General features: G+C 43.3%; 1 long non-coding RNA gene and 2 other non-coding genes across 3 annotated transcripts; all 3 read left to right on the forward strand.

Moving 5' to 3' along the window:
• Window positions 1-7,442: 7,442 nt before the first annotated feature.
• TRNAE-CUC (transfer RNA glutamic acid (anticodon CUC)) lies at window positions 7,443-7,514 on the forward strand. The gene has a single exon. It is a non-coding gene; the product is annotated as a tRNA-Glu (tRNA).
• Window positions 7,515-8,623: 1,109 nt separating this feature from the next.
• TRNAE-CUC (transfer RNA glutamic acid (anticodon CUC)) lies at window positions 8,624-8,695 on the forward strand. The gene has a single exon. It is a non-coding gene; the product is annotated as a tRNA-Glu (tRNA).
• LOC143841548 (uncharacterized) lies at window positions 8,655-14,069 on the forward strand. Its single transcript, XR_013232724.1, has 3 exons — window positions 8,655-9,156; window positions 9,388-9,477; window positions 9,912-14,069. It is a non-coding gene; the product is annotated as an uncharacterized LOC143841548 (long non-coding RNA).
• The last annotated feature ends 776 nt before the right edge of the window (window positions 14,070-14,845 follow it).

Raw genomic sequence — 14,845 nt, forward strand, 5'->3', positions numbered from 1 at the left:
TTGCCAATCAGGGCCTCACCACAGCCTCTTTTAGGTTCTCTGGGAATGTCCCTGATATAAAACGTCTTGTATGAATCAAAGAACTATAGAATTGGAAGGAACCATACAGGCCATCTAGTCCAACTCCCTGCTCAATGCAGGATCAGCCTAAAGTATCCAGGATAAGTATCTGTCCAGCCGCTGTTTATTTATTTATTTATGGCTGGATTTATACCCCGCCACTGCTCCAAGGACTCGTGATGGTTTACAATAAAAACATTGATAATTTAATAAAATCCCAATAGAAACCCCAACAAGACCAGCAGTAAAGTATGATTTTGGCTACTGAGTATTGTCTAGTTAATATATTACCAGAAAAGCATCTCAGCTCTGTATTTCATTGGGTGTGGGAATGCTTTCATAGGACTCTATCAGGGATCCCCAACATGGTTCCTGTGAGTGCCTTGTCACCCTAAATGGTTTTAGGAAATGTATGAGGCCCGGTAGGGCTTTTGCCAAACAAAGCTTTTGTTTGACTGTACAGATTGTTTTGGAAGCAGCCAGCACCATAGCACAAAGATCTGCATTACGGGTTCCCAAAGTGGGTAGTACAACCCCCCCCCCTCTCTTTCCCCATCTTCTCAGTAAGAACATGAAGTGGCTGTTACAAATGGCTTTTACAAAGGACTTATGTTTTCTTCAGACTAAAATATGGCAGTTACACAACAGCCCAAAAAGAAGTGTAGGCAATATAGCGTGCTTTGACCCCAGGAAAGAGGTGTGTGTTCATGAGGGGAGGGGGGCATTTGGGATGTGGCCTGGGAGCCAAGGGGGAGGCAGCGCAAAAAAGTTTGGGAACCATTGATCTATGCTGTGTTACTGAAGTTAAGCTGTGACAATTATTTCATGTGTGGCCTCACCAGCTGCAGCAGCCATTTGGTTATGTCAGAACTCCAAATGTGCCTGCCCACAGGCTCTGAAATACTGGGGACCCTTGCTCTTGGCTATAGATGAGTACAAAGTTAAATGCATGATAAATGTATGAGGAACTTTTCTTTTTTGCTGTATTCCACCCCAAAATAAATGATGTAGCAATAAAATCTAACTAAAGCCCAAGATTAAAGGTGGCATAAACCCAAAATAAGTACATATATGTAATTAGCAGCATGTATCATCCAGCTGTACACAAGATGCTTAGGTTAAAGGCAAAGGAGCAATAGGGCAAATGTCTGTATGGGCAGTAGTTGTGTGATTTGTGAATAACAAAGGCTATCACCTCTAAGCATTTTATTGTAGGGCAAAGATTTAGATATGAAATATTTTGCATCACTGTAGCATCACTGTAGTACGCCTTTTGGATTGCTGTTGTGGCACCTATTAAAGAAATGAATCTGGGAGGGGGGGGGCGTGAGATGTCCACTTGGGTAACAATGGAAATGAACACTGTGCATATTCACAGGCTACTCTTGCTAACAAAAAAGTCATATCCCTTCAATAGAGGCTTAAAGCTTTTCATGGCATTAAGACTATTAAAGAAACAGAGCATCCCCCCACAGTCTGTTAAAAGTACTGTTTTTCTAAAACTGAGCCTTGGCTGTGAGCATGCATTCTGAAGCCGTAGGCTTCTTTTGCCCACATCCCCCTTAGATTTTGTTATGACATACGTGGGACCTGCAAGGAGTTGTTGAGGGGGAACCTCATTTTCCATTCTACCACTGTTTCCTCTTTCCCTTCCCAGAAAACTCTCACAACCTCTCCTCTTCTCCAGATTCTTTCTCTCCTTCCCACCTACTAGCCAATCTATTTTAATTTTTCTCCCTATCTTCGGCTCCCCACCCTCCCACAGCCTCTCCCTGGGAAGACTGCACATTTCTGGTGGCTAAGTCAGAGCCAGGTGCACTGTGGACCATTTGCAAGGACTTGGGCTGGCGGGGGGGGGGTGCACGCAGCATTTTATCTTTTATCCCCTCCCCACCCCCAAACAAGCACTATGCCCCCCATCCCTAGTGCTAGCAGCCCTCCACCCCATGCTGTTGATTTTTTTTTTAAGATTTCAGATTTTCCTGCAAACGTAGGGAGTTTTTTAGGGTGGTAGAAAGATTCTTCTTGGATATTCATTACTTCAGTCTCCAGATTTAAATATTCACAGATATTTAAACATTGAAAATTAGATATATTGACAAGCAGGGACCAACAATACACACAGGGGGATCCCTTCCCTCTTTTAACTATTGGCCTCCCTGGACACTGCCAAGATAGCACAGGGGTCCTCCTGCAAGTATCGTGACTCTCACCGCCCCACAAACAGTTGCAGCCACCACTGCTTGGCCAGCACACTCCCTTCCTACCCACCACCCATTGGTGCCAGCGAGCCCAGCACGGTCCTAGGCTTGCGTCACCAGGCCCGTGGAGGCTCCTAAATCCCTGCGTTTTCATGGCTTCTGCTGCTGGGCCTCTGTGCTGCCACTGCCCTAACCAGGCCTCTGTTGCCAAACTAGTTGCATTTTCTAGAGTTCCTCCTACTCTCACAGCTGATGCCAGCAAGCCAAGAACTGCTCTTGGTTTCATCCACTGGCTCCCTCCAGTACTACTGAGACTCCCAACAGATGGGGCCCAGAGGCCCATGGGACTCACAGGAGGATAAAATCCCATCCTTCCTCCCACTTTCTTGCCAAAAGAGAGACTACACAGTGTTCTGAACAAAATGGGCTAGTTCAGTGGTCCCCAACCTTTTTATCACTGGGGACCACTCAACGCTTGACAATTTTACTGAGGCCCGGTGGGGGGGGGGTAGTTTACTCCTCTACTCTCAACCACTGCCCTAACGCTCTCTGATCACTATGGTAATGTTTAAACATCCCTTCAAAATAAGATACAGACACGCCACAACAATGAACATAAGGAACATTTTATTTTCATGGAAATTTTAACTCATGACAATGACAAATCAATGGGAACCCTGAGCTTGTTTCTCTGCAATGAGGTAGTCCCATCTGGGAGTGATGGGAGACAATGTCACCCAAAGTGTGTTGTAAAGGGCCGGGGGGGATGAAGTAAAGGGCCGGAGGGGGGAGAAGGCGTCCTTCGCGGCCCACCTCCAATTAGTCGACGGACCGCATGTGGTCCACAGCCCACAGGTTGGGGATCGCTAGGCTAGTTGACAAGAATTACTGAAATAATAGGATGATCACATACAAAGGAGGGTAGATTTATCATGCATTTAATGATGAAGTGAGCTTTTAAGTTTCTGTTTTGGCAAGTTTAGCCTGTCATGTAAGGCCAAGAAAAGTTGTACCTATTGAAGTCCTTTGTTTTGTGTGCTATTAAAAAGAGAATTCCTTTATTGGGATAGCTCAGGTTAGGCTGATCTCATTCAATCTCAGAAGCTAAACATGGCCAGTCTTGGATAGTACTTGGATGGGAGCCCATGTTCGAAATCCAAGGTTGCTACACAGAAACAGGCAGTGTCTTGACTTGAAAATCCTTATACAAGGTCATCATAGATTAGCTGTGACCTGATGGGGGGGGGGGAGAAGCAGAAGGGGGGAGTGTCTTGTTCTTTTTGCATCTGTTTTTTTTTAAAGAAAAGAACCACTGTGCCCTCACAAGCCCTAAGTAGGAAGTGTGTAGATGGAACTGGGAAAAGAGGGACTGACAGATAGATGAGACAATTAACAGTGCCTCTTTCAGGTCTTCATGTATCTTAATCAGCTAGGGCTCACAAGTTGCAGATGAGGGAACAAGGAAACAGTTGACTTGTATTACATATACTGTTAATAGCAGTTTTCTCTGGAAATAGCAAGCAATATGTTTAAAATTCTCATTAAAAGCTTCTCTTGGTGGCTTGTTAAAAGCAGAGGACAAGGCAAGCATTTTCTTTAATCAGTTGTTAATCCTACTGCCTGTACAATATTACTGTTATTGTTGTTGTCAGGCATTCAGTCAAGTCTGACTCTTGGCTGTCCTGTGGCACAGCTGTTGCCACAATCCCTAATTCCTCACCACCTCCCTCAGCCGTGCAATGTTCTGGCTGGTGTCCATTTTGATCGCGTCCAACCACCGTGTTCTTTGTCAGCCTGGTTTACTTTTTCCACTGACCAATCCTAGTATAACTGATTTCTCCATTGAGTTTGATCGCATGATATGGCCAAGTCAGTTAGCTGGAGTTTGGGGATTTTGCCTACCAACAATATATCAGACTTTATGCGCTGTAGTATTTCCTTGTTTGTGACTTTTGCTGCCCATGGAGCCCGCAGAAGCCTTCTCCAACACCAGAGTTCAAATGAATGGATTCTTCTCTTGTCCAGTTCTTTCATCGTCCAACTTTCACAGCCATAAGTGACCACTGGAAATATGATAGCTCTAATTAATCTACATTTGGTATTCAGGCTTATGTCCTTGTTTTTTCATGTTTGGTTCAAGCTCATCATTGCTGAGTGACCCAGAGAAATTTGATGTGATCCACACAATCAAAAGCTTTTTTGTAGTCAATAAAGCAGATGTAGACATCCTTCTGATACTCCTGTGACTTTTCCAAATCCTGCACAGGTTTGCTATGTGATCATGAGTGCCACGCCCCCATTGAAAGCCAGCTTGAACATCTGGTAATTCTCTTTCAATGGTTGTTGTTATGCGTTGTTGTATGATTTTTAGCAGGATCTTACTAGCATGAGAAATGAGGGCTATTGTATGGTAATTGGAACAGTTTTTTGAGTCTCCCTTTTTTTAGTAGCAGAATGAACACAAATCATTTCCACTCCTGGCCAGTTATTAGTTTCCCAGATTTTCTGGCACAAAGCTGTAATGTTTTGATTGGTACATATCGCAGCAGCTTATATGGGAAAGTGGTCAGTCCTTAGATGGCCCCTGACCATATAGGGCTTTAAAAGTCAATATCAGTGCCATGAACCAACTAAAAGAAGCAGTCAGAGACAGGGGTGCATGGCGAAGACTTTCCTATAGAATCATGAAGGGTTGGACACGACTGAACGGTTAACATCATCACCACCAGTGCCATGATTCTTATAAGAAAATTGGGAGCCAGTATATGTAGGACAAACCTGGAGTGATATGATACCAGCTATAGCTTCTGGAGAGTCTTCATGGGTTATTCCCTATAGAGTGCTTATAGTAATGTACTCTCAATGTTACCATGAGAATAACAAGATTTTTCTTGGCCAGGAAGAGCCACATCTGTTCTATTAGCCGAAGATAGTGAAGGGCACCCTTGGCCACTGCTGCCATCTGTTCACCCAAAGAAGGCTTGAATCCCAGAGCACCCCCCCCCCAAGCTACATATATATTGCTTTAGGGGGAGAGCAATCACATCTAGAAGATGAACTAACTCATTTCCTCAGTTAGCCTTCCCCTCCCCCATCACCCCAGGAGCACCTCTTTTGTCACGGATGAGTTTCAGTTTGTCAGCCCTCATCCGTTCCAAAACTGCCTCCAGGTACCTGTTCACAGTCTCCCAGTCTCCCTGGGTTCTCTTGGAAGGGCAAGATAGATTGTTATCTTCTGTATTATAATTTGACTTGTAATAATTTTTGTTTCAGATGCCTTTTTCTATATATGAAATTGTTTGTGTATTTCAAACTTACCACTGAGACTAAATATTTGAATGAATGAATGAATGAATGAATGAATGAATGAATGAATGAATTCTAGCATTATGTAGTAGTTAGAGTGCCTGTGTAGGTGTTTTGCCATACTACTTGGCAGTGGTTCTTTTCTTAGGATTTGGAAACAATAAGCATGCCAGTGGATAGGAAAAATTGCTATCTTTTATTGAGCGCAACTAGCAGGCAGTTGTATTTCACAGGATAATATAGATGTTACAATATAGCATTCATACATACCAAGCAAGATTATCTCTTAGCAGCTATCGGGAGCTCCAGGACAATACCAGAGATGTAGACCCCCAGCTAAAAGGTGTACAGTGCGTGGCTACCTGCACAGAAGCTCATCATGCTAAGTCAATACCTCACTTTTTATGTCTAAGCATACATGGTAAACAAAGTTGTTGGATTACACCTGCCTCTCAACTCATTCCAGGAATGCCTCATACCTGGACCCTGTTTCATTAGTAGAGATGAGAGCAGGTGAATCCCATCCAAATCAAGATCTTCCTTAAATGCTTCCCAATTACAAAGGAATTTGGGTAAACATATTTTTGAGAGTGATACTACTTACTTATCATCGTGATTCAGTAAAAGAAGCACAACACAATCAATTTCTTAAGACAATGAAAGGAATACATATATATGACGTGAGGAAAGACAAGTTCTGTCACTAAACTCCTTGTCACAATATCTTGTGCATCATTGCCCATACAGTGGGATCTGGGAAATCTAGGTTCAAGTCCACAATGTGTTCTGGGTGCCCTTGAGACAGTTACCTTCTCTCAGCTTTGTCTATCTAGCAGGATAAAAGGCAGGAGGAATGGACAATGCTGTATGCTTTGTATGGCTACTCAGGAGAACAGCAGGGTATCCGTAGCTAAAATTAAACTGTACATGATCTTCATTTATCTTCAGAAGTGAAAGTGGGGAATTAATAGTTTTACCAATGATCTACCCAAAAATAAATTTTATTTTTAAAAGGATATTTTAAGATTGCATTTTCTGGTTTTGTCTGTTTGAATCGATGGTGTGTATGTGTGTGTGTGTGTGTGGGGGGGGGAATTGTGACATGTTGTGAACATACCTTAACTGACTTTGATTCTGTAAACAGACATTAATGATACATTATTTTTAATTGCGGTTGTTGAAAAATACATACATTTTCCAAAGTGTTTGTTTCATAGCTTTAGCAAAAAAAAATTATTTTCATATTAGGTAGTTGTTCTTTTCAGATCTAAAAATGTCCCATGGAACACATTATTCATCCAGACTTTTACAACTTCAGAAAGGAGTTAGGATTTTGGAGTGAGAATATTAAGTCATATACCTCTGATAAGTTTTCATTGTATTATCTGATATTATATGGATGTTTTGTGGTGCTTTAATGGGCTCACCACCGGAGGGTGCTAAAGAGAAATGTATCTGTGCATATATGCTTTTATTATCCAGAGCCCTTTGCATCTTCACATGCAAATAACAATAAAGATTGTTGTTATTCCTGACTTAATAACCTACACACTCTACAGTTGCACTTTTCCCAGAATGTAGATTGCAGTGATCAAAAAAGATTTGGTACTGAATTAGGATCTAGAAATTAGTCTCTACTGTAGTGAGTTACCCACAGGTGTATTTGTATGATAAGTAAAGAAATGCAGGGTGATTAATACTGTAAGGCTCAGAAGAAAAGAATGTTGGGAGAGAAGTTTTGTTTGCTAGAACTGAACATAGTAATGTGATAGACATTATCATTTCCAACCTGTATCCATTTCTTGAAATTTATTTGTGATTAAAGAAGATTAATTAAAATGTCTTATAGAAGAAAACCCAAAAAGTTGTCAGAGTTCCCTGGTGGTCTAGTGGTTAGGATTCGGCGCTCTCACCGCCGCGGCCCGGGTTCGATTCCCGGTCAGGGAAGTAGACTTTTTAAAGTGTCTCATGGTTGCTTAGAAGCCTTCACTTTGATTCCACTACTTTCAGTAATAACCACATAGGCTTGCATTTAATACTACTGCGGTTTAGTTGTGCCGCTTCAGTGTTAATTGCTGTCTTGTTAAATCCATTTAACTTGCTTGATGGCGGTGCCCGTAAACCAAACTACTTGCTGTCCGCGTGCAGTGTTTGCATATATATACCAAGGTGAAACGCTAATGAAACTGTGTGGAGGGAAGTGACACTCGGATGTGCTTATGGAGAGGTCTAGCGACAGTAGCTTCCTGGATGCGTTTAAGGCCAACAGATTTGTTCAGATACAATATTGCATGCGCACAAAAGCGCCTACCTTGAACAAAACTTTGTTGGCCTTAAAGGTGCCACTGGACTGTAAATTTGTTGGCATGAGGCTCCACAGGAACCTCGGGGAAGACAAAAGGCATTGGCATTTATTTATTGTATTTGTATACCGCCCTTGGGGACCCTCATTCCTCTTTGTTTTAGTTCTACAGAACGGAGGGGGCGGGGCGGAGAGTGCGCGTAAAGGGAACGAAAAATCAACAGGGGTCCCTTCATTTCATTCAAACACGGAGCTTTATTGCAATACATTGCCGTCTTCCGTTTTCATCCTGCCGTGAGAGGGCTCGTCAGACACGATCCCTCCCCTGCACCGGGCAGTTTCAACGAAAAACCAACGAAACGACTGGACTCCATAGAGCTCTGGACAGAGCGCCTCCACCCCCAAAGAACGTGGAGGGGCTGAGATGAATCACAGCGTTCGATTAGCTTTAGGCGTTCGTCGTCGCGGGGTTTCTGTGCCTCCGAGAACTCGGCCGTTCGAAGGAGTCTGTTAGGAAGACTTCCATTCCCAGCATTCCTCTTTCTCTTTAAAAAAAGAGGCGTCCAGTGAGCCAATCACACGTTCTCTCAGCAGGTTGTAGGCGGGGAAGTAGGGGCATAGGAGGCCGGAATTTCTGGTTGATAGGTCAGCTTTTTCCCAAAGGGGTGGGATGATATTCATGATGAATGAAAAAGGTAGCAAGAATAATGGCAGAGAAGACCAATAGAAAGCTTTCTCACAAATAGATCTAAGTTCCCTGGTGGTCTAGTGGTTAGGATTCGGCGCTCTCACCGCCGCGGCCCGGGTTCGATTCCCGGTCAGGGAAGAGAAGTTTTATAGAATTATTTACGGTTTCGAGCTGGATTTTCTCGTTTGTGATTACTATATACTACTTTACGGAATGTTGTTTTGTTTTTTCTCTCTCTTTTGACAAACAACGTATTAAAAGGGGGGGGGATCAAGACTTGGGTGTTTGCGTGCCTTTTCCTTTTTTGAAGCTCAACGTGTTAACGCTTCAGATCCCTATGCGCGTGCTTTGGCAGCCACATGGCTCTTATTCCTTTCAGGCTAGGTTTTGCAGGTTCTTGTTCAGCTGTTGCCTGGTGGAAGGATTTCGGTTTCCCGGACAGGGAAGAGTCAAGGACATCTGGTGGAAGCATCATCTGGGACTATGACTGGAGTTCAATACAGAGGGAAGGAGGAGAGTTGCGTTTTGCTTTTTAACCTGGTAATTGACTGCAGTAGAGCCAGCTTGGTGTCATAGTTAGATCCGCGGCTTCTAATCCGGTGAGTTTGATTCCCTGCCCCCCCCCAAATGCAGCCCTCTGGATGACCTTGGGTTTGCCACAGCCCTGATAATGCCGTTCTCACAGAGCAGCTTTTGGGAGAGCTTCCCCTGCCTTACCTACCTCACAGAGTGTCTGTTGTGGGGGGAGGAAGGGAAGGCAATTGTAAGCTGCTTAGAGACTCTGGGCAGTAAAAAGCAAGGTACAAAAAACCCTCTTTTTATTCTTCTAGCACCACAGTAACCAGCTATGGCATAGAAGCTTGTCCACTGATTCTTATCCCACTTAACTGACACCACCTTTGCATTTGGCATTTTCTCAAGTGAGTGCACAAACCTGGGGGCTGTAGCTGGAACAACCAGCTTTGGACATGTTCCTTTGCCATGACAAGCAGCACCAGCTAACAGACCAGGTTGAGGGTTCTGCTCTAGTCCTCCCCCTTCCACCACCAAGCTGACAGTCTTAAAATGCTTGGGGGGGGATGGGATGTCAAGTCACAGATGATAGTTTTCAAGAAAAGAGATATGAGCAGGTAGTTTGCAATTGCATGCCCTCAATTATAGGCCCTTGACTTCCTTGAAGGTCCTGTCTGGTTACAAACCAGGGTTGATGCTGCCTAGCTTCCAAGAGCTGACGGGATTCGGCTGAGCAGGGCTACCTAGGTGTGGTCCATAGCCACTTTGCCAGTTATTAAAATTGATACCACTTATTCTAAATTCTGGTCCAAGATAATATCTGTTCTTGTTTTCCTAAAAGGCCAAAACCACCTTGGAAGCTGTATGAAGAGAAGGAACACACTGCCAAATCTGGGTATTTTCCACCCATGTTGTATCAGGGTAATAGCACAAAAGTGTAGAATGTTTAAAGCAGCAAATATGAATTTCTGGTTAATGCAATGCTATGTCTCCATCCAATGCAGCCCTGGAAAAAGCTGAACTGACAAAAGTGCTTGAATGTTCATCAGGTTTTGCTACGAGGCCAGACTTCCCCTTGGGCCATCCATGTGGAAGCCAGCTGAAAATGGCATCAGTGCAACACTTGTGGCAGGGAGCAGCTCACCACATATGCCTCTTGCGGCATGTGAATCGTTTCCATGCCACTGCTAGATGAATCAGAGGTAGTTAATGGGATGAATGGGCCGTCTTCATATGGCGAACAAGCCGTGCTTCTGGATTTATTGCAACAAGGACATGAAATATAGATGTTTCAGCTGGTTCCCACATGCCTGGCACAGGGTGAAGACTGCCCCTTTTTGAGAATCCCTTGTTTGAATCCTTTAAGGCCTTTCTCTAAAAGGCACAACACCTGCTAAGTTGGTGTGAACTCCTCCTTCCTCTGCTTTGATCTGTTTTAGCATGGCCAGAAAACAAGTGGGTGCTGTCTGGTAAACTGCTGTATGATGTGGTTACTCCAGAGCAGGGGTAGTCAAACTGTGGCCCTCCAGAAGTTCGCTGGCAGGGGTTCATGGGAATTGTAGTCCATGGACACCTGGAGGGCCGCAGTTTGACTACCCCTGCTCCAGAGGCTACTTTAACCATTATTTTCCCATTCTGGAAAGGCGCAAAGAAAAATGCAGAGTCCTTGCCCTGAATCAGTATTCCACAAGGGGGCATACCAGTCCCATGTCTCAAATCCTGCTTTCATTACTTCAGAGAGAGTATGTCAGCGCATAGGTAGCCCGTGCAGTTAATATAGCAGTGGCATTAGGTGTTCTGGGTAGCTGACCCTTGACAGGAGTCTCACTGTTACATTTTGTATCAACTGAAACATCTGAGACATCTTCAAAGGGAGAGCACATTACAGTCACTCAATATGGAGGTTACAATAGAATGAATTGGTATAGTTAGGTCTGCTGAGTCTAACTGAGGGGGTTGTAAGCCAGACATTCTTGAAAGAAGGTGCTCCTAGCAAAGGCACTCCAGACAAAAAGCATCCCTAACTCGGTCTGTAACTCAGTCTGCCAAAGAAAACTTAACCTCATCTAGGTCTGGTAAATCAATGCCAGCCAAACACTTGGATTAAGCTTTAGTTTGTTAGCTTTCTTGTGCTTGACCAGAGCCATAAGGCACCTTCACAGCTGCTTCTGGAGACCTTGATATCAAGATGGGTGTTACCGGAATATTGGTGACAATCCCCTCTGTCTGAACTTCTGGATGATCTCAGCCAAATATTTCTATATAAAGAGCGGATAAAAAGAGGAGATAAACTATGCCTTGAATAGTTGACTCTGCCCCTCCTATAGAAACTGAAATTCTTTATAGTTCCTGAAAGGGGGGGAAGCACAAAACCATTTTAATTCCCAAAACTGATTGTAGTCAATCCACCAAAATATCATGGTCTACCAGGCCAGTTGCTGCTGATAAATCTAACAGTATCAGCAGTGACAGATTGCCCATATCCAACTGCAGCTGGAGATTAACCATCAAACACAAATACAGTTGCATCTGAAAGACCAGCAATGTGTATTTCAGCTGGACCTATTTTGAGTCACTTCACTTCACACTAAACACCTCCCTGCTCTAAATCTTTTCTCTGACTTTCTATATAACATTTCTTGAAATGATTTCTTTCCAATAATCATTTGGAGGAGTGCGTTCTGACTCATGCAAGCTCTTGCCTGCATAAATGTTAGTCTAAGGTGCCACTGGACTTGTGTTTTTATTATGCTGTGATACATTAACACAGCTACCCTTCTGCAATTATCACACCCCAAAGTTCTGGAACTTATTTTCAGTACAGTAGGGTTCAAACATGGGGTGTATATAATAATAAAAAATTAAGCATGTGTGAAGTGTGAAGTTCCCACTGATATTAGGAAAGGGGGGGAGGGATTTCTGGGTAAGATGCTGTTACTTCCTGACATTCTAGTGCCACAGCACTGTCCATGTTATGGTGAAGGGCTAGTGTGCACTGTGTCACGGTGGAAACAGTGCTAAAATTCCAAAGCTACCTCAGCCAGTATAGGATACCATGTCCCAAAACCATGCAGGAAGTCAGACTGGTCAAGGTAAGGCTCTTTATCTGAAACCTGACATAGAGCTCAACTGGGATTTTGGGTGCTTGTGTTCCATAGAAAGACTCTGCCTGTTCTGTTATGACATCCCCATACTGGAATTCTCTTTCCAAAGAGAAACTTATCACTTTTTATTTCACTATAAACGTTTCAATACTTATGAATCTCTTATGTTGTAGTCTATTTGTGTCTGCCATGAGTTCTTAAGGGTGTAATCATCTCATAAACATTGTCAAATGATCCATTTTGCTACGTTACCACCTCTCACTAAGCAAATTCCCCACTGTTGAATATACACATGCCAGAGGACACGTGCATAAGTGTGTTTTTGGTAACACAGGAAAGGTTACATGTTTCTTCTGCAGACACCATTTGAGAGATGACGATCATTTGTGAGTGTGCACACAAAAAGATGGGGCTGAAAAACAAAGTAACACCATTGTCTATGTGAATGTCAACAATTGGGAGAGAATCCCTGTATTTTTCCAAATTAAAAAGTTAAGCATGTGCTAAATTACTTTTACTAAAAGAAATAGTACTTTCTTTGGTTGGCTTATGCTCAAGATTGGTATTAGGTTTGAAAATCTTACATAAAATAATGCTCAACACAACAACAGATGTTTCTGTCATTTCTTTTGAGGGGGGCAGAGTCTGTGGTGAAAATATCACCTTAAAATTGAGAGTTTACATATTTCTGCCAAGTTATTATTTTTGTTTTGTTTCCCTTGTGGCTCCTGCTCCTGTTCTTGGGCATCCTTGGGTTTTGATGGTCACATCAAAGGAGCTGTTGTGGCAGGAGAAGTGTTCAATGGGAGACAGATAATGCCTGGATTTATTACCAAGGTTGTTCCCATGATTGTCAGTGAGCAGCAGGCAATGGTGTCGTAATCTTCATTCTCTTGGAAAAGCATATTGTACTGTTAAAAACATTTAATGATTGAATAGTGATTTACTAGCATTTCTCATAGGTTGATTAGGTCCTGACATGCATCCTGAAGATGCTGCAGCATCCTGAAGATGCTGTAACAGTCATACCACCAGCAGGAGCCAAATATGCATTCCTCATTGTTACTGCCCCTAACAATAACAATGGTCAGTCAAAAAGGACTTCATTTAATTAGTGATATGTAAAGATTTTTTGCATAGAAAAATGATCAACACCCTGGACAGTATGCAGCTCTCAGTGACTGACTCCACAAGGAACCTGGATGTGATCGTGGATGCTTCCTTTACAATGGAAGCCCAGGTCAGAAAGGTAGTGTGGCTGGCATTTACCACCTCCACCAAGCCAAGCTACTAGCACCCTACTTGGCCCCAGAACACCTAGCCACAGTGATCCATGTGATGGTCACCTCTAGACTAGACTTCTGCAATTCACTCTTCGCAGGTCTACCCTTATCCTTGATCCAGCAATTACAACTGGTGCAAAACACTGTGGCCAGGATTCTCACTAAAACACCATAGAGATCCCACATCTGGCCCGTACTCCAACAACTCAGCTGGCTCCCAATTTAATTCCAGATTAGGCTTAAGGTTTTGGTACTTACCTTCAATGCCATACACGGTCTTGGCCCAGTGTACCTGAGAGACCATCTCTCTGCCTATACCCCCCAAAGAGCCCTATGCTTCACCACCTCCAACTGGCTGGTTATCCCTGGACCCAAAGAAGCACATTGGACCTCAACAAGGGACAGAGCCTTCTCTGTCCTAGCCCCCACCTGGTGGAACAAGCTCCCTGAAGAGATCAGGGACCTGCCAGAACTCCTGCCATTCCTCAGGGCCTGTAAAAGGGAGCCCCTCCACCAGGAATTTGCTTGAGGCCAACTGACCCAACAAAATCCGCTGGTCCCATCCACCCCACCTACCTAAGGGCTCTGTCAAAGTTACCGTTCCTGTTGAAATTGTTCTAGTTAATGTGTTATTTTTATTGTATTTATTATGATTCTATTCTATGTAATTTATGTTTTGTGTAAACCGCCCTGAGCCGTATGGAAGGGCGGTATAAAAATCTGAATAAATAATGTTTTATCAGTACAGCTCAATGCTTCTGGGTTAATCCAATGAATAGATTGTGTCTATCTTATTCATGCAAGAACCTTTAAAAACATGATTCTACTCGTTAGTTTGGATCTAAGGTTTACTCAAAATATGTAAAATGGATTCTGTTTTGCTGCCAGGACAGAAATCAGGATACTGAATTCTCAGAAACAACTGAGCACTGGGTGCATACTGCCCTAGTCAGCCCAATATATAGATGCAATATGATGTTGCATAGGGATTCACATATCTTTGTTCTGGAATCCCTCACCCTGAGTACTTTGCTTTCTGAGCTGCCAACAGCCCATATGCAGGTAGGAGAACCAGGCTTTATTTAGGGAAAGGAGAAGAGAGGAGTTTCTTATGTATGCATACATATGCATTCCAGGCTCTCAAAGGCTTAGTGAGTTCCAGCAGTACCTTTAGTCCAATAAGAGCTCCAGTATGGCTGCCATCTTAAATATGTGATCCTGAGAGAAATAAAACTCAAGTATTTTGACTCTGTTCTCAAAATCATTCTAACCTAACCCGAGTGGACCACACTAGAATGATCTTATCAGCTAAGCAGAGTTGGCTCTGCCTAGTATTTGGATGGGAAGTCTCCAAGGAAGTCCAGGGATGTGACATGGAGGCAGACAAT

Source organism: Paroedura picta, chromosome 1 (genome assembly GCF_049243985.1).
Source record: "Paroedura picta isolate Pp20150507F chromosome 1, Ppicta_v3.0, whole genome shotgun sequence".
Classification (NCBI taxonomy): domain Eukaryota; kingdom Metazoa; phylum Chordata; class Lepidosauria; order Squamata; family Gekkonidae; genus Paroedura; species Paroedura picta.